Raw genomic sequence first — 21834 nt, 5'->3', positions numbered from 1 at the left:
GAGGATAAGGGAGATTTTGAATATCTGCACACACTTTTGGACACTGGACACTTTTGGATTGTGTGAGGCCCACTGATATCTGAGCGCTATGTGACAGGCTCGATGGCACAGCTGTGACAAAAGTGACTAGAGGATAAGGGAGATTTTGAATATCTGCACAGACTTTTGGACACTGGACACTTTTGGATTGTGTGAGGCCCACTGATATCTGAGCGCTATGTGACAGGCTCGATGGCACAGCTGTGACAAAAGTGACTAGAGGATAAGGGAGATTTTGAATCTCTGCACACACTTTTGGACACTGGACACTTTTGGATTGTGTGAGGCCCACTGATATCTGAGCGCTATGTGACAGGCTCGATGGCACTGCTGTGACAAAAGTGACTAGAGGATAAGGGAGATTTTGAATTTCTGCACACACTTGTGGATAGTGGACACTTTTGGATTGTGTGAGGCCCACAGATATCTGAGCGATATGTGACAGGCTCGATGGCACAGCTGTGACAAAAGTGACTAGAGGATAAGGGAGATTTTGAATTTCTGCACACACTTGTGGACAGTGGACACTTTTGGATTGTGTGAGGCCCACTGATATCTGAGCGCTATGTGACAGGCTCGATGGCACAGCTGTGACAAAAGTGACTAGAGGATAAGGGAGATTTTGAATTTCTGCACACACTTGTGGACAGTGGACACTTTTGGATTGTGTGAGGCCCACTGATATCTGAGCGCTATGTGACAGTCTCGATGGCACAGCTGTGACAAAAGTGACTAAAGGATAAGGGAAATTTTGAATCTCTGCACACACTTTTGGACACTGGACACTTTTGGATTGTGTGAGGCCCAATGAATATCTGAGTGCTATGTGACAGGCTCGATGGCACAGCTGTGACAAAAGTGACTAGAGGATAAGGGAGATTGGATTGCTTTTAAAAAAGCAGTTTGCGGAGCAGTGGGTAAACAGCAATGCCAGCCTGTCAGGAAGCCTTATAAGGCAGCCCAACAACCAACACCACTGATACACCACTATATAGCCTCCCCTATGCACTGCACACACAGTGACTGGTGTGTTGTGCAGGCCAAATTGCTAGCAGCAGAAGCAGTTTTTTTTTCTTCTCAGCAGGACAAAAAAAAAAATTGGGATTGCTTTTAAAAAAGCAGTTTGCGGAGCAGTGGGTAAACAGCAATGCCAGCCTGTCAGGAAGCCTTAAAAGGCAGCCCAACAACCAACACCACTGATACACCACTATATAGCCTCCCCTTACACTGCACACACAGTGACTGGTGTGTTGTGCAGGCCAAATCGCTAGCAGCAGAAGCAGTTTTTTTGTCTTCTTCCCTGCCTAACGCTCTCCCTACAGAATCAGCAGCAACCTCTCCCTATACTAAGATCGGCAGAAGTAAGATGGCGGTCGGCGTGCACGCCCTTTTATACCACCTGTGACGCCCACCAAAGCAAGCCAATCACTTGCATGCCCTTCTGAAAGATGGTGGTGACCCGTGCCTATGTCATCACGTTGCCCACAGTGTCCGTGGATCCTGATTGGCTGAAAAAGAGCGCAAAACAAACTTTTGAAACGCGACTTTGGCGCGTAAGTCGCCGACCTCGTGGCCGACCTCATCCTAGGGTCGGGTTTCGTTTCATGAAACCTGACTTTGCCAAAAGTTGGCGACTTTTGAATTTTTTCGACCCATTTCGCTCAACTCTAGTCACCACAGTAAGCGCTTGCATCCGTTTTCTGTAGTGTAGCGGTTATCTCGTTCGCCTCACACGCGAAAAGTCCCCAGTTCGAAACTGGGCAGAAACACGATGTTACCCTTTGGTATCCAAGCTTTTGAGTTTCAGTTCTTGATCTCTATTGCTTGTTGTCACCACAGTAAGCGCTTCCATCTGGTTTCTGTAGTGTAGCGGTTATCATGTTTTCCTCACACGCGAAAGGTCACCAGTTCGAAACTGGGCAGAAACACAGCTTTTCTCTTGGAAAATGATCTTTTTGACTTTCAGTGCTTGTTCTTTATTGCTTGCCATGACCACAGCATTTTTTGTTTTTTTTTAATCGGTTGGTTTCTGTAGTGTAGCGGTTATCACGTTTGCTTTACACGCGAAAGGTTCTCAGTTTGAAACTGGGCAGAAACACTGTGTTTCTCTTGCAAACTTGCGCTTTTGACAATGAGTGCTTTATCTTTAATGCTTGCCATGACCACAGTTAACGCTCTTCTCTGGTTACTGTAGTGTAGTGATTGTCCTGTTTGCCATCCTCCTGAAAGTTCCCTGTTTTGATCCCAGGCAGAAACATGTGGATTTTATTTATTTTGATCACAAACATATATTGTTGGCTTAATTAGCATTAGTTAGCATATTCTATTGCTGGTTTAATGAGCATTACTTTTACCAATGTGATTATTTCTACCCGTTTTTGCTTTTGGCAAGCATGTGTGTTTTTGACAGTGTCTAAGTGTTCCTAATTCACGTAACACCTGATAGGATCAAAGTGCGAAAGCAGGCGTCTAGGTGCTTTTTTTTTTTGGCTTTTGGACAAAGGCATGAGAATGATTTGTGGAGCATGGTTTTGTTTCCCTGTTTGTTCTTTTTCTCCAATAGCCTGACAAATGAAAGGTTCCTGTGTTGCAAAATGCACTTTGTCCTGTCTTCAGACATAGAGGAAGACCTCTTGACTTTGGCTGGCTGTTTTTTTTTTTTTCAAGTTCATTTCAGCATGTTTAAACATCTTTAGCTTTGCATGGAGTTTCTGAAGTGTAGTGGTTGTCACGTTCACCTCACACGCGAACGGTCCCCAGTTCGAAACTGGATAGAAGCATGACATTAGGCGTTGATATAAAAGCTTTTGACGTTGAGTCTTTGTTCTCGATGGCTCGTCATGACCACAGTAACCTTCCGCAGCCGGTTTCTGTAGTGTAGTGGTTATCACGTTCGCCTAACATGCAAAAGGTCCTCAGTTCGAAACTGGATAGAAGCATGACATTAGGCATTGATATTAAAGCTTTTGACGTTGAGTCTTTGTGCTCGATGGCTCGTCATGACCACAGTAACCTTCCGCATCCGGTTTCTGTAGTGTAGTGGTTATCACGTTTGCCTAACACGCGAAAGGTCCCCAGTTCGAAACTGGGCAGAAACATGCTGTTACCCTTTGGTATCCAAGCTTTTGACTTTCAGTTCTTGATCTCGATTGCTTGTTGTCACCACAGTAAGCGCTTGCTTCCGGTTTCTGTAGTGTAGCGGTTATCACGTTCGACTCACACGCGAAAGGTCCCCAGTTCGAAACTGTGCAGAAACACAGCTTTTTCTCTTGGAAAACGATCTTTTTGACTTTCAGTGCTTGTTCTTTATTGCTTTCCATGACCACAGCATTTTTTGTTTGTTTGAATCGGTTGGTTTCTGTAGTGTAGCGGTTATCACGTTAGCTTTACACGTGAAAGGTCCTCAGTTCGAAACTGGGCAGAAACACAGCGTTCCTCTTGCAAACTAGCGCTTTTGACAATGAGTGCTTGATCTTTAATGCTTGCCATGACCACAGTAAACGCTCTTGTCTGGTTACTGTAGTGTAGTGATTGTCCTGTTTGCCATCCTCCTGAAAGTTCCCTGTTTTGATCCCGGGCAGAAACATGTGGCTTTTCTTTATTTTGATCACAAATGTATATTGTTGGCTTAGGCCTCTTTCACACATCAGGTTTTCGCCGTCAGGCACGATCCGTCGCTTTTGACAGAAACCGGATCCGGCGAAATGCAATGCCGGATCCGGTTTCCCCCCCATTGACTTGCCTTTGCGCCGGATCGCGCCGGATGGCCATGCGTTTCATCCGGTTTTCGCCGGATTCGGCAATGTGTCGCAATGTGTCGCGATCCGGCGTCTGGAAAAAACGTCTACTGTAACGTTTTTTGTCTCCGGCGAAAAAGCCGTACCCGCCGGATCCGGCGCGTCCGGCTTTTTCACACAATGAAAGCCTATGAGCGCCGCAATGCGCCGGATTCGGCGAAAGCCTGATCCGGCGGCCGGATCCGGTTTTTTTGTCTGAGCATGCTCAGTAGCTCTGCCCACAGGAGATATATAAAAGCAAGACAATGGGACCCTCAGCCACACCCAACATGCCACCCAAGCCAAGAATCAGGAGCAGGAGAATGCAGCAGACATCTGCAGCAGCAGCACCATCAGCACCACCCCAAATGGAGCAGCATGCTGAACAACGGGAGGGGAGTCCAGAAGCAGATGAGAGATGGTAATTATCAAATCCCCCATTCCTCCAAACTAGGGCCATGGAATATCAAGATATTCATAGGCCCTTTGTTTCTCTTTATTCAACATCCGCCAAAGAGATGCAGCAGCAGCAGCAGAAATGGCATCACTGGCAGCAGCAATACCCACAGCCATGGAGTCTGGCCATCAACAGGACAGCACATCTTCTTCTGGGAGCCCTCCCTCGCATCGTCAGCGTTTGACGGTAAGTTTTTATTTCCAAAATCCATCATCTCTGTAATATATGTCTATTCATTGCCTTTTATTTCAAAACAGGAAGCACAAGATGAAGAGGACCTCCCAGAAGAAGAAGGAAGGGGTGGACAGACACCTGGAATGGGCTCACAATTCGTAAGTTTTTTGCATCAAACGCAGAAACACAACATCACACTACACACAACACATAGAAAACAATGTTCTGCAGACCACACACAGCAAACAAATGCCTACATCCAAACACATAACATTTTTTGTTTTCTTCTCTAGTCTTCCCAATCTGGTGCTCGGCCAAGAGGTCCTCGCAGTGCCTCCCAGGGTCGTCGGCGACAGCAACGCGGCGGTCACCAGCGTGTAAGTATAAATATTTTTGCTTTGTTTTTTTGCACTTTTTATTTCATTTCTTTTGTGGAGGCTAATTATGTTATTTTTGTCTTTTTCTTTAACAGCCTTCACAGCGTGCTCCCGACTCTGACGGTGAGGATGGAGGGATTGATGTGGACCGCCTCATCGATCTCGTCAGAGAAAGGGAGCCGCTCTGGAATATGGCTGACCGCCGCCACGCAGACCTGATTGTTACCCGACGACTCTGGGAGAAAATCTGTTCTCTCCTTGTGGGCCGCTGGGAGGACCTCGAAGCTCGGGCCCAGATTAAAGAGCGTAAGTATATACAGTACCGGTTGCTTGATGTAAACCAGTGTTTCCCGAACTCCAGTCCTCGTGGTCCCCACGGATCATGTGTTCAGGATTTCTATTTACTATGGAAATCCTGAAAACATGACCCCTGGGGACCATGAGGACTGGAGTTTGTGAAACACTGATGTTGTATACTAACCACTCCTTTCTCGTTTCAGGGAACAGAATTGTGAATCGGTGGCGGTCTGTGAGGGATCGTTTCAAGAAGGAGTTCAATAAAGAGATGCGGGCCCCGAGTGGATCTGGAGGACGCAGGAGCAAGTACAAGTACGCAGAAGCCCTGTCGTTCCTCCGGGAAACAATGCTCACCAGAAGGTAAATATTACACACCACATGTGAAAAAAATGTTAGATGTAACTTTTTTTTTCAGCCAGGGCCATACCATGTCAGTATTTTAATTGTTTTTTTTCTCTTTATTACACAGCACGGTGAGCAGCACTCGGGAGCCTGCACGATTGGACCCTTCTGAGGCGATCCCTGAGGAGACCGGCACCGAGGGACACTTCGACCGCCCCGGTACATCTGCACCTTCCCAGCCTTCCCACACATTCAACCCATCTGTCCCATCCACCAGCACAGGAGCATCGTGGCCGCCTACATTACATGAAGCTGCTGGTGAGGAGATCGCTTTCCCTTTACCCCACCCTTCTGCCCCTGCCACCTCTAGTACACCTGCGGGTACTGGGCGGCAGCGGCAGAGGGGTCAGGAAAAGAGTTATGCGCAAGAGTTCTTGCATCTGAATGCATCTTTCCAGAACTGTCTCAAAGTCTTGTCAGAGTAAATCTCCGCAGGCTTTCAGCAGATCAACTCCAGCATTCTGGAGGTGAAGACACTTCTGCAAACCATGCATTCAGAAGCAAGATCTTCGCCAAACCACACCTTTTTCAGGTCTGTTGTGGAGCGCATGGCAACACTATCTCCTACCCAGCAGATGCATGTAATGCATTCGTGCCACGGTGCTCTACAGCAGGTTACCTCCCAACCTCCACCTCCCACCACTGTAGTTCCTCCACCTGCACCCCCTCCAGCCACTTTCCATCCTCCCCCTCCTATTACATCTGCACCCCCTCCAGCCACTTTCCATCCTCCCCCTCCTATTACATCTGCACCCCCTCCAGCCACTTTCCATCTTCCCCCTCCTATTACATACCAGCAACCTCACCAGTACCAGACATCTCCCCACTTCCAGCAACCTGCCCCGTACCAAACTCCTTCTCCGTACCAAACTCCTTCCCCGTACCAAACTCCTTCCCCATACAACTTTCCATCAACATCATCTGCTCCTACAGTCCCTGCCCAACCCTCCACTCCACCGCCCACCACCTCTTCTGCCTCCCACATGTCCACCCTTTCTGTAGCTTTTTCCACACCTTCACCTCTAACTGTTCCTTCCCCACCACGATCCCAGTCCTCTCTCCACACACCCAGTGTCGAAGTGTCCCGCAGCCCCTCCAGCAGTATTTCCACCCCACAGTATACCGATTTGTAATGTTTTTTTTTTGTAATAAAAATGCCCATTGGGTTTAAAACCTTTATTAAAAAAGTTTTTTGCACTTTAAAAACAAAAAAAAAAAAAAATTTAAATAAAAGTTAAATTATCGTTTCACAATGGTTGTCTGTCATTTCTTTCTGTGGCGAACTATGTTTTAAAAAAAGGTTACATACAGGGTATTTCAAAGGTAAAAAGGTATTCAAAACCAGGTATATAACTGTGGGTAAATTTTAGCTTTTTGCCACAGTTGTGTTCCTGGTTGTGTTTGAAGCAAAGTATTTCACCTAAAAAGTTGTGTTTATTGTTGGTGATTTCCTAACAATGTACACAACTTTTGTTAAAAGGTGAAATACTTTGCATAAAACACAACCAGGTACACACCTGTGGCCTAAAGGTAAAAATAGTAAGACCATGACAAGATAGCCAACTTTGGTTGGCAAAGGTATATACTGTTGGTCCAGAAGGTACACAAGTTTGGTTAGGGCACAAATCTTTCACACTCTGTCATCCCAGTGTACTCTGCCTTGAGGTGACATAAAGTATAGTGGAAAATTGTCCCTGAAACCGTGACAGAACTTCTAGTGGTAATATTTCCAATGACAACATCCATCTTCGCCAGTAACTTGCTCTTCTCTCCAACCTGCACTTTCTTCTCTACAACCTGTCAAAGAAGGGCTGTAGGAACATGCTATATCTAGTTTTCCAGTAGCCAATCCCGTTCGGAAGGCCACAAGGGTCAATTTTAAAAACCGGATCCGGCGAAAAAACGGATAGAAAAACGGATGAACCGGATGAGACGGATCCGGTTTTGTCTGTCAAGAACAAGACGGATCCGGCAGAAAACCGGATCCGGCACTTCAGGTTTTACAAAACATTTGCCGGATCAGGCATTCCGGCACGACGCCGGATCGCGCCTGACGCCGAAAACCTGATGTGTGAAAGTAGCCTTAATTAGCCTTAGTTAGCATATTCTATTGCTGGTTTAATGAGCATTACTTTTACCAATGTGATTATTTCTAACCGTTTTTGCTTTTGGCAAGCATGTGTGTTTTTGACAGTGTCTAAGTGTTCCTAATTCAAGTAACACCTGATAGGATCAAGGTGCGAAAGCAGGCATCTAGGTGCTTTTTCTTTTTGGCTTTTGGACAAAGGCATGAGAATGTTTTGTGGAGCATGGTTTTGTTTCCCTGTTTGTTCTTTTTCTCCAATATCCTGACAAATGAAAGGTTCCTGTGTTTCAAAATGCACTTTGTCCTGTCTTCAGACATAGAGGAAGACCTCTTGACTTTGGCTGGCTGTTTTTTTCTTTTTCAAGTTCATTTCAGCATGTTTAATCATCTTTATCTTTGCATGGAGTTTCTAAAGTGTAGTGGTTGTCACGTTCACCTCACACGTGAACGGTCCCCAGTTCGAAACTGGATAGAAGCATGACATTAGGCGTTGATATTAAACCTTTTGACATTGAGTCTTTGTTCTCGATGGCTCGTCATGACCACAGTAACCTTCCGCAGCCGGTTTCTGTAGTGTAGTGGTTATCACGTTTGCCTAACACACGAAAAGTCCCCAGCTTGAAACTGGGCAGAAACACGTTGTTACCCTTTGGTATCCAAGCTTTTGACTTTCAGTTCTTGATCTCGATTGCTTGTTGTCACCACAGTAAGCGCTTGCATCCGGTTTCTGTAGTGTAGCGGTTATCACGTTCGCCTCACACGCGAAAGGTCCCCAGTTCAAAACTGGGCAGAAACAAAGCTTTTTCTCTTGGAAAACGATCTTTTTGACTTTCAGTGCTTGTTCTTTATTGCTTGCCATGACCACAGCATTTTTTGTTTGCTTGAATCGGTTGGTTTCTGTAGTGTAGCGGTTATCACGTTTGCTTTACACGCGAAAGGTCCTAAGTTCGAAACTGGGCAGAAACACAGCGTTTCTCTTGCAAACTAGTGCTTTTGACAATGAGTGCTTGATCTTTAATGCTTGCCATGACCACAGTAAACGCTCTTGTCTGGTTACTGTAGTGTAGTGATTGTCCTGTTTGCCATCCTCCTGAAAGTTCCCTGTTTTGATCCCGGGCAGAAACATGTGGCTTTTCTTTATTTTGATCACAAACGTATATTGTTGGCTTAATTAACCTTAGTTAGCATATTCTATTGCTGGTTTAATGAGCATTACTTTTACCAATGTGATTATTTCTACCCGTTTTTGCTTTTGGCAAGCATGTGTGTTTTTGACAGTGTCTAAGTGTTCCTAATTCAAGTAACACCTGATAGGATCAAGGTTCGAAAGCAGGCATCTAGGTGCTTTTTCTTTTTGGCTTTTGGACAAAGGCATGAGAATGTTTTGTGGAGCATGGTTTTGTTTCCCTGTTTGTTCTTTTTCTCCAATAGCCTGACAAATTAAAGGTTCCTGTGTTGCAAACTGCACTTTGTCCTGTCTTCAGACATAGAGGAAGACCTCTTGACTTTGGCTGGCTGTTTTTTTCTTTTTCAAGTTCATTTCATAGAATCATAGAATCATAGAATCATAGAACCGTAGAGTTGGAAGGGACCTCCTGGGCCATCTGGTCCAACCCCCTGCTCAAAGCAGGATTCGCTAAATCATCCCAGTCAGATGTCTGTCCAGCCTCTGTTTGAAGACTTCCATTGAAGGAGAACTCACCACTTCTCGTGGCAGCCTGTTCCACTCATTGATCACTCTAACTGTCAAAAAGTTTTTTCTAATATCTAATCTGTGTCTCCTCCCATTCAGTTTCATCCCATTGCTTCTAGTCTTTCCTTGTGCAAATGAGAATAAAGTTGATCCTTCTACAATGTGACAGCCCTTTAGATATTTGTATACAGCTATTAAGTCTCCTCTCAGTCTTCTCTTTTGCAAACTAAACATTCCCAAATCCTGCAACCTTTCCTCATAAGACAGGGTTTGCAGACCGGTCACCATTCTGGTCGCTCTTTTCTGAACTTGCTCCAGTTTGTTGATGTCTTTTTTAAAATGTGGTGCCCAAAACTGGACACAATATTCCAGATGAGGTCTGACCAAAGAGGAGTAGAGGGAAATAATGACTTCACGTGATCTAGACTGTATGCTTCTGTTAATACATCCTAGAATTGCATTTGCCTTTTTTGCTGCTGCATCACACTGTTGACTCATATTCAGTCTGTGATCTATTAGTATACCCAAGTCTTTTTCACATGTGCTGTCACTTAGCCCTATTCCTCCCATTCTATATATGCTTTTTCCATTTTTATTGCCCAGATGTAGTACTTTGCATTTCTCCCTGTTAAAAACCATTCTGTTAGTTGCTGCCCACTTCTCCAGTTTATTTAAATCATTTTGAATCCTCTCTCTCTCTTCTCTAGTATTAGCTATCCCTCCTAGCTTTGTGTCATCAGCAAATTTAATCAGTTTACCCTCAATTCCTTCATCTAAATCGTTGATAAAGATGTTGAACAATACAGGGCCCAGGACAGAGCCCTGTGGTACCCCACTTGAGACATTCTTCCAACTGGATGTGCAGCCATTTACGACCACTCTTTGGGTCCGATCACTAAGCCAGTTATGAATCCACCTAACAGTTGCCTTGTCCATTCCATACTTAATCATTTTTTCAATAAGGATTGTATGAGAGACTTTGTCAAATGCTTTGCTGAAGTCAAGATATACTATATCTACAGCATTTCCTTGATCCACCCAATCAGTGATACCGTCATAGAAAGAAATTAAGTTAGTCTGACATGACTTATTAGTTACAAACCCATGCTGACTCTGTTTAATCACTTCATTCTTATCCAGGTATTGACATACATGTTGTTTAATAATTTGTTCAAAGATCTTTCCTGGTATAGAAGTCAGACTCACCGGCCTATAGTTACCTGGGTCCACCTTCTTTCCCTTTTTGAAGATAGGAACAACATTTGCTCTTCTCCAGTCTTCTGGCACTTCTCCTGTTCTCCAAGAATTTTCAAAGATTATAGAGAGGGGTTCAAAAATTTCTTCTGCTATTTCCTTCAGTACTCTGGGGAGTATTCATCTGGACCTGGAGACTTGAATTCATTTAGGCTAGCTAAGTGTTTCCTCACTATCTTTCTGTTTATAGATATCCTGGATTCTTCTATTCCCTTAATAGGACAGTGAATAACAGTTGATGTTACATTTCCTTTCTGAGAGAAAACAGATGCAAAATAGGAATTTAAAAGTTCAGCCTTCTCAACATCCTGTCTTACCATTTCATCATTTTCATCCTGTAAAAATCCTATAGCATCTTTGACTTTTCTTTTACTTTTGACATATCCCCAAAATCCTTTATTATTGCTTTTGACATCTCTTGCAAGCCTCAATTCATTTTCAGCTTTAGCTAATCTGATTTGTGCCCTGCAGGTTCTGCAGACAGCATTATATTCTTCTTTAGATATGCCTCCCTCTTTCCATTTTATAAACATTTTTTTCTTCCTTTTTAGCATGTGCTTAAGTTCTGTGTTCATCCATCCTGGTTTCCTTAATTGCTTCCTATTCTTCCCTCTTTTCGCAATTGTTAACAACTGTGCTTTGAGAATTTCATTTTTCAAGATTTCCCATCCTTCCTGGACATTTTTGTCTTTAAGGATATCCAGCCATTGGATCCCTCCAATTCTCTTTCTGAATCCCTTAAAATCTGCCTTTCTGAAATCTAACCTTGACGTCTGAGTCTTCACAGGTCTTCCGCCTCTAGTTATCCAAAATTCTAAAATAGCATGGTCGCTACCTCCTAGGGTCCCAGCCACTTTTACCTCCTCAACCATTTCCTCCCTGTTTATAAGGATTAGATCCAAGGTAGCAGTTCCCCTTGTTTTCTCCCTTACCTTTTGGAAGATAAAGTTGTCAGCAAGAGAGGATAAGAATTTCCTTGACCTGTTAGTTTTGCCTGAGAGAGATTCCCAACAAATGTCTGGATAGTTGAAATCTCCCATGACAACTATGTCATATTTTTTGGAGAACTTGGCCATTTGATGCATAAAGAGTTCATCCATAGCTTCAGCTTGCACAGGCGGCCTGTAGTAAATGCCTACAATGGTGTCCTTTCCATTGTTCTGTCCTTGTATTCTTACCCAAACAGTTTCCACAGAACTCCCAGTCTCTGAAGCTTCAATCTCTGTGCAGATATACGCGTTTCTAACATACAATGCGACACCCCCTCCTCGTTTATCAAGTCTGTTTCTTGCAAATAATTTGTATCCTTCTAGTCTTGTATTCCAATCATGTGTATTGTCCCACCAAGTTTCGGTGATTCCAATGACATCATATTTCTTTTCCTGTGTTAGTAGTTCCAATTCTCCTTGTTTGTTGCCCATGCTTTGTGCATTAGTATAGAAACATTTTAGTTTGTGATTGGTTTCTCTTTCTCCAATATTTTTATTAATTAGATTCTTTCATCTTTGTTCTTCCTTTCCACTTCTAATAGCAGAGTTCTCAATAGCATTTGTCAGGTGTATGGCTTTTTCTGGTCTTTTGCTTCCCTTCCCATGTTGTTCTAGTTTAAAGCTCTCCTTTCAAGTGTAGCAAGGCGACTTCCAAATACATGCTTACCAGTCTTCGTAAGGTGCACCCCATCTCTAGCAAGTAGTCCATCGTATAAGTAGTTCACTCCGTGATCCAGGAATCCAAATCGTTGCTGACGGCACCATCGACGTAGCCAGTTGTTCACCTGCAGAATCTTATTCCACCTCCTTGTTCCATGGCCATCCACTGGGAGGATGGAAGAGAAGACCACCTGCACTCCCAGTTCTTTCACTTTCTTGCCTAAGTCTTCAAAGTCTCTGCAGATGGTTTCCAGGTCGTTTCTTGCAGTGTCATTTCAGCATGTTTAAACATCTTTAGCTTTGCATGGAGTTTCTGAAGTGTAGTGGTTGTCACGTTCACCTCACACGCGAACGGTCCCCAGTTCGAAACTGGATAGAAGCATGACATTAGGCGTTGATATTAAAACTTTTGACGTTGAGTCTTTGTTCTCGATGGCTCGTCATGACCACAGTAACCTTCTGCAGCGGGTTTCTGTAGTGTAGTGGTTATCACGTTCACCTAACACACGAAAGGTCCCCAGTTCGAAACTGGGCAGAAACACGCTGTTACCCTTTGGTATCCAAGCTTTTGACTTTCAGTTCTTGATCTCGATTGCTTGTTGTCACCACAGTAAGCACTTGCATCCGGTTTCTGTAGTGTAGCGGTTATCACGTTCGCCTCAGACGCGAAAGGTCGCCAGTTCGAAACTGGGCAGAAACACAGCTATTTCTCTTGGAAAATGATCTTTTTGACTTTCAGTGCTTGTTCTTTATTGCTTGCCATGACCACAGCATTTTTTGTTTGTTAGAATTGGTTAGTTTCTGTAGTGTAGAGGTTATCACGTTCGCTTTACACGCGAAAAGTACTCAGTTCAAAACTGGGCAGAAACACAGCATTCCTCTTGCAAACTAGTGCTTTTGACAATGAGTGCTTGATCTTTAATGCTTGCCATGACCACAGTAAACGCTCTTGTCTGGTTACTGTAGTGTAGTGATTGTCCTGTTTGCCATCCTCCTGAAAGTTCCCTGTTTTGATCCCGGGCAGAAACATGTGGCTTTTCTTTATTTTGATCACAAACGTATATTGTTGGCTTAATTAGCCTTAGTTAGCATATTCTATTGCTGGTTTAATGAGCATTACTTTTACCAATGTGATTATTTCTACCTGTTTTTGCTTTTGGCAAGCATGTGTGTTTTTGACAGTGTCTAAGTGTTCCTAATTCAAGTAACACCTGATAGGATCAAGGTGCGAAAGCAGGCATCTAGGTGCTTTTTCTTTTTGGCTTTTGGACAAAGGCATGAGAATGTTTTGTGGAAAATGGTTTTGTTTCCCTGTTTGTTCTTTTTCTCCAATAGCCTGACAAATGAAAGGTTCCTGTGTTGCTAACTGCACTTTGTCCTGTCTTCAGACATAGAGGAAGACCTCTTGACTTTAGCTGGCTGTTTTTTTCTTTTCCAAGTTCATTTCAGCATGTTTAAACATCTTTAGCTTTGCATGGAGTTTCTGAAGTGTAGTGGTTGTCACGTTCACCTCACACGCGAACGGTCCCCAGTTCGAAACTAGATAGAAGCATGACATTAGGCGTTGATATTAATGCTTTTGACGTTGAGTCTTTGTTCTCGATGGCTCGTCATGACCACAGTAACCCTTCGCAGCCGGTTTCTGTAGTGTAGTGGTTATCACGTTCGCCTAACACGCGAAAGGTCCCCAGTTCGAAACTGTGCAGAAACACGCTGGTACCCTTTGGTATCCAAGCTTTTGACTTTCAGTTCTTGATCTCGATTGGTTGTTGTCACCACAGTAAGCGCTTGCATCCGGTTTCTGTAGTGTAGCGGTTATCACGTTCGCCTCACACGCGAAAAGTCCCCAGTTCGAAACTGGGAAGAAACACAGCTTTTTCTCTTGGAAAACGATCTTTTTGACTTTCAGTGCTTGTTCTTTATTGCTTGCCATGACCACAGCATTTTTTGTTTGTTTGAATCGGTTGGTTTCTGTAGTGTAGCGGTTATCACGTTCGCTTTACATGTGAAAGGTCCTCAGTTCGAAACTGGGCAGAAACGCAGCGTTCCTCTTGCAAACTAGCGCTTTTGACAATGAGTGCTTTATCTTTAATGCTTGCCATGACCACAGTAAACGCTCTTGTCTGGTTACTGTAGTGTAGTGATTGTCCTGTTTGCCATCCTCCTGAAAGTTCCCTGTTTTGATCCCGGGCAGAAACATGTGGCTTTTCTTTATTTTGATCACAAACGTATATTGTTGGCTTAATTAGCCTTAGTTAGCATATTCTATTGCTGGTTTAATGAGCATTACTTTTACCAATGTGATTATTTCTATCCGTTTTTGCTTTTGGCAAGCATGTGTGTTTTTGACAGTGTCTAAGTGTTCCTAATTCAAGTAACACCTGATAGGATCAAGGTGCGAAAGCAGGCATCTAGGTGCTTTTTCTTTTTGGCTTTTGGACAAAGGCATGAGAATGTTTTGTGGAGCATGGTTTTGTTTCCCTGTTTGTTCTTTTTCTCCAATAGCCTGACAAATGAAAGGTTCCTGTGTTGCTAACTGCACTTTGTCCTGTCTTCAGACATAGAGGAAGACCTCTTGACTTTAGCTGGCTGTTTTTTTCTTTTCCAAGTTCATTTCAGCATGTTTAAACATCTTTAGCTTTGCATGGAGTTTCTGAAGTGTAGTGGTTGTCACGTTCACCTCACACGCGAACGGTCCCCAGTTCGAAACTAGATAGAAGCATGACATTAGGCGTTGATATTAATGCTTTTGACGTTGAGTCTTTGTTCTCGATGGCTCGTCATGACCACAGTAACCCTTCGCAGCCGGTTTCTGTAGTGTAGTGGTTATCACGTTCGCCTAACACGCGAAAGGTCCCCAGTTCGAAACTGTGCAGAAACACGCTGGTACCCTTTGGTATCCAAGCTTTTGACTTTCAGTTCTTGATCTCGATTGGTTGTTGTCACCACAGTAAGCGCTTGCATCCGGTTTCTGTAGTGTAGCGGTTATCACGTTCGCCTCACACGCGAAAAGTCCCCAGTTCGAAACTGGGAAGAAACACAGCTTTTTCTCTTGGAAAACGATCTTTTTGACTTTCAGTGCTTGTTCTTTATTGCTTGCCATGACCACAGCATTTTTTGTTTGTTTGAATCGGTTGGTTTCTGTAGTGTAGCGGTTATCACGTTCGCTTTACATGTGAAAGGTCCTCAGTTCGAAACTGGGCAGAAACGCAGCGTTCCTCTTGCAAACTAGCGCTTTTGACAATGAGTGCTTTATCTTTAATGCTTGCCATGACCACAGTAAACGCTCTTGTCTGGTTACTGTAGTGTAGTGATTGTCCTGTTTGCCATCCTCCTGAAAGTTCCCTGTTTTGATCCCGGGCAGAAACATGTGGCTTTTCTTTATTTTGATCACAAACGTATATTGTTGGCTTAATTAGCCTTAGTTAGCATATTCTATTGCTGGTTTAATGAGCATTACTTTTACCAATGTGATTATTTCTATCCGTTTTTGCTTTTGGCAAGCATGTGTGTTTTTGACAGTGTCTAAGTGTTCCTAATTCAAGTAACACCTGATAGGATCAAGGTGCGAAAGCAGGCATCTAGGTGCTTTTTCTTTTTGGCTTTTGGACAAAGGCATGAGAATGTTTTGTGGAGCATGGTTTTGTTTCCCTGTTTGTTCTTTTTCTCCAATAGCCTGACAAATGAAAGGTTCCTGTGTTGCAAACTGCACTTTGTCCTGTCTTCAGACATAGAGGAAGACCTCTTGACTTTGGCTGGCTGTTTTTTTCTTTTTCAAGTTCATTTCAGCATGTTTAGACATCATTAGCTTTGCATGGAGTTTCTGAAGTGTAGTGGTTGTCACGGTCACCTCACACGCGAACAGTCCCCAGTTCGAAACTGGATAGAAGCATGACATTAGGCGTTGATATTAAAGCTTTTGACGTTGAGTCTTTGTTCTCGATGGCTCGTCATGACCACAGTAACCTTCCGCAGCCGGTTTCTGAAGTGTAGTGGTTATCACGTTCGCCTAACACGCGAAAGGTCCCCAGTTCGAAACTGGGCAGAAACACGCTGTTACCCTTTGGTATCCAAGCTTTTGACTTTCAGTTCTTGATCTCGATTGCTTGTTGTCACCACAGTAAGAGCTTGCATCCGGTTTCTGTAGTGTAGCGGTTATCACGTTCGCCTCACACGTGAAAGGTCCCCAGTTCGAAACTGGGCAGAAACACAGCTTTTTCTCTTGGAAAACGATCTTTTTGACTTTCAGTGCTTGTTCTTTATTGCTTGCCATGACCACAGGATTTTTTGTTTGTTTGGGTTGGTTGGTTTCTGTAGTGTAGCGGTTATCACGTTAGCTTTACACGCGAAAGGTCCTCAGTTCGAAACTGGGCAGAAACACAGCGTTCCTCTTGCAAACTAGCGCTTTTGACAATGAGTGCTTGATCTTTAATGCTTGCCATGACCACAGTAAACGCTCTTGTCTGGTTACTATAGTGTAGTGATTGTCCTGTTTGCCATCCTCCTGAAAGTTCCCTGTTTTGATCCCAGGCAGAAACATGTGGCTTTTCTTTATTTTGATCACAAACGTATATTGTTGGCTTAATTAGCCTTAGTTAGCATATTCTATTGCTGGTTTAATGAGCATTACTTTTACCAATGTGATTATTTCTATCCGTTTTTGCTTTTGGCAAGCATGTGTGTTTTTGACAGTGTCTAAGTGTTCCAGGGGAAGAGTCTTGAGGAGATCATTTGCATATTCCCAGTGCCTTCTGGGATAAGTGAAGAGTCTCCGTGAGCTCAACGATCACTGGGTTTTGGCCGTTGCAGCTGAAAAGAGGAAATCGGAAAAATTTTTGCTCATCTTTCATCATTTTTAAGAAATCTCAAGATGGAAGAGGCCAGGAGCCATTTGGTGAGCTGCATTTCTTGCTACATGTTTACAGATTTACCAGTGGAAAAGCCAAACTTCTCTTGCCACAAATGCAAGCTTGTGACCCTGTTGGAGGAAAAGTTGCAAAATCTCGAAGAGAGGTTAGCTACGTTGAAGATCATTAAGGAAGGTGAAGAGTTCTTGGACAGGGCAGAATTATCTCTTCATGTTACAGAAAGAGAAGAAATTCGAAGTGCACCTGAATAAACAGAGGAATGGAGACATGTGACCCAGAGAAGCAGGAGGATCAGGAGGCAGTCAGCACCCATACTGCTCAGAAACCAGTACCAGGCTCTCACGCAGGAAAACGATGACGAAACACATCAGGATAAGACTTTGCCAACAAACAGCAACCTTGTACGCCTTCAGAGTCCTCCTAGATGGAGAAAGAAAAATGTTGTGAAGAAGAAACGGAGAGTGGTGGTCATGGGGGATTCCCTGTTGAGAGGAACAGAGGCCGCTATCTGCAGACCGGATATAACTTCAAGAGAAATGTGCTGTCTTCCAGGTGCAAAAATTAAAGATGTGTCTGACAGGATATCAGGACTCTTCAGACCTACAGATGACTATCCATTCCTGCTACTACATGTGGGAACAAATGACACCGCAAGAAACGACCTGAAAACCATCTGCAGAGACTTTGAAGACTTAGGCAAGAAAGTGAAAGAACTGGGAGCGCAGGTGGTTTTCTATTCCATCCTCCCAGTGGATGGCCATGGAACAAGGAGGTGGAATAAGATTCTGCAGGTGAACAACTGGCTACGTCGATGGTGCCGTCAGCAACGATTTGTATTTCTGGATCACGGAGTGAACTACTTATACGATGGACTACTTGCTAGAGATGGGGTGCACCTTACGAAGACTGGAAAGCAGGTATTTGGAAGTCGCCTTGCTACACTTGTAAGGAGAGCTTTAAACTAGAACAACATGGGAAGGGAAGCAAAAGACCAGAAAAAGCCATACACCTGACAAATGCTATTGAGAACTCTGCTATTAGAAGTGGAAAGGAAGAACAAAGACGAAAGAATCTAATTAATAAAAATATTGGAGAAAGAGAAACCAATCACAAACTAAAATGTTTCTATACTAATGCACAAAGCATGGGCAACAAACAAGGAGAATTGGAACTACTAACACAGGAAAAGAAATATGATGTCATTGGAATCACCGAAACTTGGTGGGACAATACACATGATTGGAATACAAGACTAGAAGGATACAACTTATTTGCAAGAAACAGACTTGATAAACGAGGAGGGGGTGTCGCATTGTATGTTAGAAACGCGTATATCTGCACAGAGATTGAAGCTTCAGAGACTGGGAGTTCTGTGGAAACTGTTTGGGTAAGAATACAAGGACAGTACAATGGAAAGGACACCATTGTAGGCATTTACTACAGGCCGCCTGTGCAAGCTGAAGATATGGATGAACTCTTTATGCATCAAATGGCCAAGTTCTCCAAAAAATATGACATAGTTGTCATGGGAGATTTCAACTATCCAGACATTTGTTGGGAATCTCTCTCAGGCAAAACTAACAGGTCAAGGAAATTCTTATCCTCTCTTGCTGACAACTTTATCTTCCAAAAGGTAAGGGAGAAAACAAGGGGAACTGCTACCTTGGATCTAATCCTTATAAACAGGGAGGAAATGGTTGAGGAGGTAAAAGTGGCTGGGACCCTAGGAGGTAGCGACCATGCTATTTTAGAATTTTTGATAACTAGAGGCGGAAGACCTGTGAAGACTCAGACGTCAAGGTTAGATTTCAGAAAGGCAGATTTTAAGGGATTCAGAAAGAGAATTGGAGGGATCCAATGGCTGGATATCCTTAAAGACAAAAATGTCCAGGAAGGATGGGAAATCTTGAAAAATGAAATTCTCAAACCACAGTTGTTAACAATTCCGAAAAGAGGGAAGAATAGGAAGCATTTAAGGAAACCAGGATGGATGAACACAGAACTTAAGCACATGCTAAAAAGGAAGAAAAAAATGTTTATAAAATGGAAAGACGGAGGCATATCTAAAGAAGAATATAATTCTGTCTGCAGAACCTGCAGGGCACAAATCAGATTAGCTAAAGCTGAAAATGAATTGAGGCTTGCAAGAGATGTCAAAAGCAATAATAAAGGATTTTGGGGATATGTCAAAAGTAAAAGAAAAGTCAAAGATGCTATAGGATTTTTACAGGATGAAAATGATGAAATGGTAAGACAGGATGTTGAGAAGGCTGAACTTTTAAATTCCTATTTTGCATCTGTTTTCTCTCAGAAAGGAAATGTAACATCAACTGTTATTCACTGTGCTATTAAGGGAATAGAAGAATCCAGGATATCTATAAACAGAAAGATAGTGAGAAAACACTTAGCTAACCTAAATGAATTCAAGTCTCCAGGTCCAGATGAATTACACCCCAGAGTGCCAGAAGACTGGAGAAGAGCAAATGTTGTTCCTATCTTCAAAAAGGGGAAGAAGGTGGACCCAGGCAACTATAGGCTGGTGAGTCTGACTTCTATACCAGGAAAGATCTTTGAACAAATTATTAAACAACATGTATGTCAATACCTGGATAAGAATGAAGTGATTATACAGAGTCAGCATGGGTTTGTAACTAATAAGTCATGTCACACTAATTTAATTTCCTTCTATGATGGTATCACTGATTGGGTGGATCAAGGAAATGCTGTAGATATAGTATATCTTGACTTCAGCAAAGCATTTGACAAAGTCTCTCATACAATCCTTATTGAAAAAATGACTAAGTATGGAATGGACAAGGCAACTGTTAGGTGGATTCATAACTGGCTTAGTGATCGGACCCAAAGAGTGGTCGTAAATGGCTGAACATCCAGTTGGAAGAATGTCTCAAGTGGGGTACCACAGGGCTCTGTCCTGGGCCCTGTATTGTTCAACATCTTTATCAATGATTTAGATGAAGGAATTGAGGGTAAACTGATTAAATTTGCTGATGACACAAAGCTAGGAGGGATAGCTAATACTAGAGAAGAGAGAGAGAGGATTCAAAAAGATTTAAATAAACTGGAGAAGTGGGCAGCAACTAACAGAATGGTTTTTAACAGGGAGAAATGCAAAGTACTACATCTGGGCAATAAAAATGAAAAAAGCATATATAGAATGGGAGGAATAGGGCTAAGTGACAGCACATGTGAAAAAGACTTGGGTATACTAATAGATCACAGACTGAATATGAGTCAACAGTGTGATGCAGCAGCAAAAAAGGCAAATGCAATTCTAGGATGTATTAACAGAAGCATACAGTCTAGATCACGTGAAGTCATTATTTCCCTCTACTCCTCTTTGGTCAGACCTCATCTGGAATATTGTGTCCAGTTTTGGGCACCACATTTTAAAAAAGACATCAACAAACTGGAGCAAGTTCAGAAAAGAGCGACCAGAATGGTGACCGGTCTGCAAACCCTGTCTTATGAGGAAAGGTTGCAGGATTTGGGAATGTTTAGTTTGCAAAAGAGAAGACTGAGAGGAGATTTAATAGCTGTATACAAATATCTAAAGGGCTGTCACATTGTAGAAGGATCAAATTTATTCTCATTTGCACAAGGAAAGACTAGAAGCAATGGGATGAAACTGAATGGGAGGAGACACAGATTAGATATTAGAAAAAACTTGTTGACAGTTAGAGTGATCAATGAGTGGAACAGGCTGACACGAGAAGTAGTGAGTTCTCCTTCATTGGAAGTCTTCAAACAGAGGCTGGACAGATATCTGACTGGGATGATTTAGCGAATCCTGCTTTGAGCAGGGGGTTGGACCAGATGGCCCAGGAGGTCCCTTCCAACTCTATGATTCTAATTCAATTAACACCTGATAGGATCAAGGTGCGAAAGCAGGCATCTAGGTGCTTTTTCTTTTTGGCTTTTGGACAAAGGCATGAGAATGTTTTGTGGAAAATGGTTTTGTTTCCCTGTTTGTTCTTTTTTCCAATAGCCTGACAAATGAAAGGTTCCTGTGTTGCAAAATGCACTTTGTCCTGTCTTCAGACATAGAGGAAGACCTCTTGACTTTGGCTGGATGTTTTTTTTTTTCAAGTTCATTTCAGCATGTTTAAACATCTTTAGCTTTGCATGGAGTTTCTGAAGTGTAGTGGTTGTCACGTTCACCTCACACGTGAACGGTCCCCAGTTCGAAACTGGATAGAAGCATGACATTAGGCGTTGATATTAAAGCTTTTGACGTTGAGTCTTTGTTCTCGATGGCTCGTCATGACCACAGTAACCTTCCCCAGCCGGTTTCTGTAGTGTAGTGGTTATCACGTTCGCCTAACACGCGAAAGGTCCCAAGTTCGAATCTGGGCAGAAACACGCTGTTATCCTTTGGTATCCAAGCTTTTGACTTTCAGTTCTTGATCTCGATTGCTTGTTGTCACCACAGTAAGCACTTGCATCTGGTTTCTGTAGTGTAGCGGTTATCAAGTTCGCCTCACACGCGAAAGGTCCCCAGTTCGAAACTGGGCAGAAACACAGCTTTTTCTCTTGGAAAACGATCTTTTTGACTTTCAGTGCTTGTTCTTTATTGCTTGCCATGACCACAGCATTTTTTGCTTGCTTGAACCGGTTGGTTTCTGTAGTGTAGCGGTTATCACATTTGCTTTACAGGCGAAAAGTCCTCAGTTCGAAACTGGGCAGAAACAAAGCGTTCCTCTTGCAAACTAGCGCTTTTGACAAGGAGTGCTTGATCTTTAAT

At 43.1% G+C, this 21834-nt stretch overlaps 10 non-coding genes across 10 annotated transcripts; all 10 read left to right on the top strand.

Moving 5' to 3' along the window:
* Window positions 1-3064: 3064 nt before the first annotated feature.
* TRNAV-AAC (transfer RNA valine (anticodon AAC)) lies at window positions 3065-3137 on the top strand. The gene has a single exon. It is a non-coding gene; the product is annotated as a tRNA-Val (tRNA).
* A 5194-nt stretch (window positions 3138-8331) lies between these two features.
* On the top strand, window positions 8332-8404 carry TRNAV-CAC (transfer RNA valine (anticodon CAC)). The gene has a single exon. It is a non-coding gene; the product is annotated as a tRNA-Val (tRNA).
* Window positions 8405-13842: 5438 nt separating this feature from the next.
* On the top strand, window positions 13843-13915 carry TRNAV-AAC (transfer RNA valine (anticodon AAC)). Its single transcript has one exon. It is a non-coding gene; the product is annotated as a tRNA-Val (tRNA).
* Window positions 13916-14171: 256 nt separating this feature from the next.
* On the top strand, window positions 14172-14244 carry TRNAV-UAC (transfer RNA valine (anticodon UAC)). Its single transcript has one exon. It is a non-coding gene; the product is annotated as a tRNA-Val (tRNA).
* A 768-nt stretch (window positions 14245-15012) lies between these two features.
* On the top strand, window positions 15013-15085 carry TRNAV-AAC (transfer RNA valine (anticodon AAC)). The gene has a single exon. It is a non-coding gene; the product is annotated as a tRNA-Val (tRNA).
* A 256-nt stretch (window positions 15086-15341) lies between these two features.
* TRNAV-UAC (transfer RNA valine (anticodon UAC)) lies at window positions 15342-15414 on the top strand. Its single transcript has one exon. It is a non-coding gene; the product is annotated as a tRNA-Val (tRNA).
* Window positions 15415-16182: 768 nt separating this feature from the next.
* TRNAV-AAC (transfer RNA valine (anticodon AAC)) lies at window positions 16183-16255 on the top strand. Its single transcript has one exon. It is a non-coding gene; the product is annotated as a tRNA-Val (tRNA).
* An 86-nt stretch (window positions 16256-16341) lies between these two features.
* On the top strand, window positions 16342-16414 carry TRNAV-CAC (transfer RNA valine (anticodon CAC)). The gene has a single exon. It is a non-coding gene; the product is annotated as a tRNA-Val (tRNA).
* A 97-nt stretch (window positions 16415-16511) lies between these two features.
* On the top strand, window positions 16512-16584 carry TRNAV-UAC (transfer RNA valine (anticodon UAC)). The gene has a single exon. It is a non-coding gene; the product is annotated as a tRNA-Val (tRNA).
* Window positions 16585-21379: 4795 nt separating this feature from the next.
* Window positions 21380-21452, top strand: TRNAV-AAC (transfer RNA valine (anticodon AAC)). Its single transcript has one exon. It is a non-coding gene; the product is annotated as a tRNA-Val (tRNA).
* Window positions 21453-21834: the final 382 nt, after the last annotated feature.

The sequence above is a fragment of the Dendrobates tinctorius genome, unplaced genomic scaffold (assembly GCF_039654945.1).
Source record: "Dendrobates tinctorius isolate UK_male_01 unplaced genomic scaffold, ASM3965494v1 ptg000332l, whole genome shotgun sequence".
NCBI classification, from domain to species: Eukaryota; Metazoa; Chordata; class Amphibia; order Anura; family Dendrobatidae; genus Dendrobates; species Dendrobates tinctorius.
The sequence above is the reverse complement of the archived record's forward strand: the minus strand, read 5'-3'. Positions and strand labels throughout refer to the sequence as shown.